Source organism: Gorilla gorilla, chromosome 8 (genome assembly GCF_029281585.2).
Source record: "Gorilla gorilla gorilla isolate KB3781 chromosome 8, NHGRI_mGorGor1-v2.1_pri, whole genome shotgun sequence".
NCBI classification, from domain to species: Eukaryota; Metazoa; Chordata; class Mammalia; order Primates; family Hominidae; genus Gorilla; species Gorilla gorilla.
Window position 1 is genome coordinate 8,323,456 of NC_073232.2, and position 5,114 is coordinate 8,328,569.

The 5,114-nt window shown below is 39.1% G+C and overlaps 1 non-coding gene across 1 annotated transcript; it reads left to right on the forward strand.

The window, feature by feature from the left end:
* Nucleotides 1-3,854: 3,854 nt before the first annotated feature.
* LOC129525199 (U6 spliceosomal RNA) lies at nucleotides 3,855-3,961 on the forward strand. Its single transcript, XR_008669325.1, has one exon. It is a non-coding gene; the product is annotated as a U6 spliceosomal RNA (small nuclear RNA).
* The last annotated feature ends 1,153 nt before the right edge of the window (nucleotides 3,962-5,114 follow it).

Consider the following 5,114-nt stretch of genomic DNA (forward strand, 5'->3'; position numbering starts at 1 on the left):
TGAAACAATATTAAATATTCATTCAAAGCTAAAACTAATAGTACCTTTTCCCAACCTCCCCTAGCAGCTTCAGCTTAGATTAAACTGAAAGTAGATTTTGTCTGCTTTCTTCATAACTATTTCCCTATTCTTTATAGAAAGTAGGCATCCTTGTATACAGTTGCCATAGTGTTAACATTTGTTGAATAAATGAATGAATGATGACAAAATTAATACATTTCTGGAGAATTCCTACCTTTCAAATATCAGCTCCCAAGCCCTAGCAAACAGAATGAATTATCCCCTCCTCTGTGTCTGCTGGTATTTTTAATTAACTCCTCTTCCAGCTCTTATCAGCCAGAATGTGAACCAGGACTGTGTGTGACTCAACTCAAGCTCCTACTGCCTAGCACCCAGCCCAGTTTATGTTGCTGAATAAAAAAGATCAGCTAGTCCAAACGCCTCACTTTGCAGATGTTCTAATAGAGCCCCAGAGAGGTTAATTTGCCAGAAGCCCCACAGCTTACCGAGTGATCCATGACTTCTAGTCTATTCTTTTTTCTACTTCATACTCAGGACTCAGTTTTTTTCATGCTGCCATGAGCAATGCACACTGCCAGGAATAAAGCGAAGTTCTTGGTCCTCTAGAAAGGAAGGGGCATCTTCAGTATGAAAAGTCATCATCCTTAAAGAGTGGCATCAAGTACCAAATGCAAGTGTAAGGGTCATTCACTTGCTTCATACCACATATAAACACATTTTTAGTTTCAACATTTTTGTTTTTATTTTTGTTTTTGCAACCTTTGCTTCTTTCCAATAACTCAGGCAAGGCTCAGCCATTCCTACCTATCCTCCCCACACATGCATACCCAATTCCCAACTATGGTTGGAGGAGGCCAACAGGCCTTATTCAGGCTGGAGACTGAATGCTAAGCCCACAGCAGTGGGTTGTTAACCTCCTCACACTATGCCATCCCTTTTTCTGTCTGAAGGAAGCGGTCCCAGCAGGTACTAAGCTAGCATCTCCCCTTCCCTGACTGCTCCTAAACCCAGTTTCCCAAAATCCACGTACCCTGCCCAGTTAAATTCTATTCAAACAGAATCCACCAGAAACACATTCAAGATTATTTATGCTATTTTCCTTCCTGGAGACTATGAAAAGACATTTCTCTTATTCATTTACTAATTCAACAAACATTTTAGCAGATACCTGTACTATGTGCCAGGCACTGAGCGTACGAGAACAAATAAATGAATCATGAAGAATGTATGCAGGGCTAAGGCAACTATGTAATCCCTTAATAGTTTTTGTATCAGAATCCCCAAAGCAGAACTTTCTCATTCACCAACCTCTCCCCGCACCCCTCCCCCCACAAACACCAATATTTAACTCAAAGAGCATGTCGTTAATAGCTTTTTAATTAAGAGGAAAGTTTCTTTCAAGGTAAGCTGAATCTTTTGGCTGCAAAAAGGTGTTCTTCTTATAAAAAAAAAAAAACCGCAGGTAGGTCTCTCATATTGATAGAAAGAAGGCTGATGGTGATGTATTCACTGCTTCCTTAATACCAGGAGGAAGGGATGAATCTAAACTCAAAGTACGTGGAATGTTTTGATGTGAGAAGAAAGCAAAACACGTAAGACTCCATCAAAAATCCCGTTTGGAGGAGCTCAGAGGAGCAAGACATTTCTCCAAGACTCAGGTGCACAGCTAATATATCTGAATGAATTAACTCGGCTATGCATATTTTTCTTCCTCTCTTATTCCTAATGAATTCATTCATTTTGAAAATTTAATGACCCTAACTTAGTAGTGTTAAGCCAGGCTTCTAGAATATTCCCTAGTATTCCAAAGCTCCTTCCTTGCTAATTGTAAAAAAGTTTCCTTTTCAATTTATAAAAAGAGACATCTTGGCTTCTCATTTGTGCAAATATGTCATTTTCGAGTGAGGAAACTGAGACCCAGAGTACACAGCTAAGTAGCTGTAGATCCAAGACCCAAGCCTCTTAACTACAAATTGAGAATTACACTTAAAGAAGTCCATTCGATAACTGTATTCCTTGAAATTTACATAATAGTCTACCAATTATTAAGGGTCTATTATGTACTAGGTACTTTACATATTTTTTTCTTTTAAGCCTCAAGTAAAACCTCCAAGATAGGGGTCACTAATGGATGCTGTTGAAGTGTTTAAATAATACCATTATATAGCACTTAGGGTGTACTGAATACTTCCTACATATTATCTCCAATTTTCACAAAAACCCTGCAAAGTATCATCAACCTTGTTTTATAGATACAAGACCTGGGTCTCGGAGGGATAAAGCAACTTGCGAAGCTCACGCAGCTAGGACATGAGTAGGGCTGCATCCAGATCTCAAAGCCTGTGTGCTACCCCTGAAATGCTGCCCATGTAGGTAGCCATAGGCCTATCTCAGCCCAAATAAATAGCATCAAGGACTCTTTCTCTCAGCGGGCCTATTGTACACCATAGAAACACTCCCCAGCATGAGGTAGCTAACTAGAGTGATGGTGCAACTGATAAGGTAGGTGACACTTCCAGGCAGGGCCGAGCTCTCAGCATAGTAGTGCCATGTAAGGGGACCTTGCATTATGGTTCTATCTGGGCCTTGGCTTGTCAGAGCCTGGAATTTCGCCCTAACATTTCATTTAGGGGTGGCCGGTATCCTTAAATTTTGTTTAATTTTAGCTGTATCACAAAACAACTATCATATAATGATTATAACGATGATGATGCTGATAACTACCATTTATTGAGTCCTATGTCACATGATGTGCTTTATGTACTTTGTCTCTAATTACTATGGAGACTGACTTACCCACCTAAAATGAAGCCCATTTCTCTTTCAGGACACATCCACCTGTTGAATTGTGGTGTTTAAGAGATTTTTTTTCAGAACTGTTGCAGACAGAGGTGAGTTCCTATCTCCTTCTGCAATTACCTGCTGAATATCCTTGAGTGAGAGGTCATTGCCATAAAAATAACTTGCCAAAAGTTAATTTTCCTTATGCATAAGTCGTTGTTGTGGTCTGTTCAAGCTGCTATAACAAAATGCCATGGGCAGAAATTAATTACTCATGGCCCTAGAGGCTGGAAGTGCAAAGTCAAGACACTGGCAGATTTGGAGTCTGGTGAGGGTCTGCTTCCTGGATCATAGATGGCTGTCTTTTTCTGTGTTTTCACATGGTAAAAGGGGTGAGGAATCTTTCTGGGGTCTCTTTTATAAGGCCACTTGCTCTTTTAAATAAGGGTCCCACGTTGTTGCCAAGTGTACAAAAATAGCAGAAAAGCTAAAATCAAAATGTTGGACTAAGATTAGATGCAGGAAAAGATGTAGACAGGATGTAAAAAAAACAAGTATGTAGAGTCATGAATGGCTCAAAGTCAGACACAACAGCATCACAAATAACAGTCTAAACACTGGTCATCTCTGAGATGTCTTCCACAGATTAATCTCACCCATTGCATACAGATGCTTCCATTTTATCTTAACATTTCGAGGTGATTCATTTTATTTTGAGGACCTACGTGCCATTCATTTTCTTCCACAGCTGCACCAACATACACACACATGCTCAAACATTAGTCTCAACCAAAAATTATATACACAAACAGACTGAAGCTGGGGATGCAGTCAGTCAGCCAGAAGTTGTTTGGTAAATTATCTATTCATTTGGAAGAAAAACAAAGTTAGATCCCTATCTCAAGCTACTGAATGAACAAAATTAAAACTCCAAAATGTAAACATTAAAAAAAACTATAAACATACCAGAGATGATACTTCAAGTTAGAGCAGCCTAAAAAGGTGGACAAATCCTCTCCCCGCCAAAACAAATATAAAAGTATAAAGTTGTTTTGCTCACTTCAGCAGCACGTGAACTAAAATTGGAATGATACAGAGAAGATTAGCATGGCCCCTGCACAAGGATGACACGCAAATTCATGAAGCATTTCATTTTTAAAAAAGTATAAAATTGTTTAAACAAGCGTTTTAGGACTGGAAATCAACCAAAAGCAAATAATAAACTAAAAGGGTCTATTCATGAAATCTACCCAAATGTCATATAAGAACAGCAAGAGTCTGAACTTACTGATTATTTCCTTCTATCATCTCACATCTATAGACATAGATAGATGAGTAGAAATTATCCTTTCTGCAGCCAGGCGAGGTGGTTCACACCTGTAATCCCTGCACTTTGGGAGGCCGAGGCAGGTGGATCACCTGAGGTCAGGAGTTCGAGACCAGCCTGGCCAACAATGATGAAACCCCACCTCTACTAAAAATACAAAAATTAGTCGGGCATGATGGCGGGTGCCTGTAATCCCAGCTACTTGGGAGGCTGAGGCAGGAGAATCACTTGAACACAAGAGGCAGAGGTTGCAGTGAGCCAAGATAGTGCCAATGCATTGTGGGCGACAAGAGCAAAACTCTACCTCAAAAAAAAGAAAGAAAGAAAGAAAGAAAAATTATCCTTTCTGAAGAACACAGAAAAAAAAGGCTGGAGAAAAATGATCAGAGCCTCAGAGACCTCTGGGACAACATCAAGCACACAAACATACATATAATAAGAGTCCTGAAGGGGAGGAGAGCAGAAAAAAGGTTAAAAAATTTTTTTTTGAAGAAATAATGCCCTGAAAACCTCCCAACTATGCTGAAAAACATTAATCAGCAGGTTCAAGAAGCGCCACAAACCTAGGTAAGAAAAACACAAAGAGATTTGCACATCATAGTTAAATTGCTAAAAGCCAAAGACAATTTAAAAATCTTGAATGCAGTAAGAGAAAAATAACTCCCATGTACAGAAGAACAACAACATATTTAACAGCTGAGTTTCCATCAGAATCAATAAAGGCCAAAAGGCAGTAGAACAACATATTCAAAAGACTCAAAGAAAACAGTGTCAACCAATATGTCCAGCAAAATCCAGCATATAAACAGAACCAAAGACAAAAACCACATGATTATCTCAATAAATGCAGAAAAGGCCTTTGACAAAATTCAACAGCACTTCATGCTAAAAACGCTCAATAAATTAGGTATTGATGGGACGTATCTCAAAATAATAAGAGCTATCTATGACAAACCCACAGCCAACATCATACTGAATGGGTAAA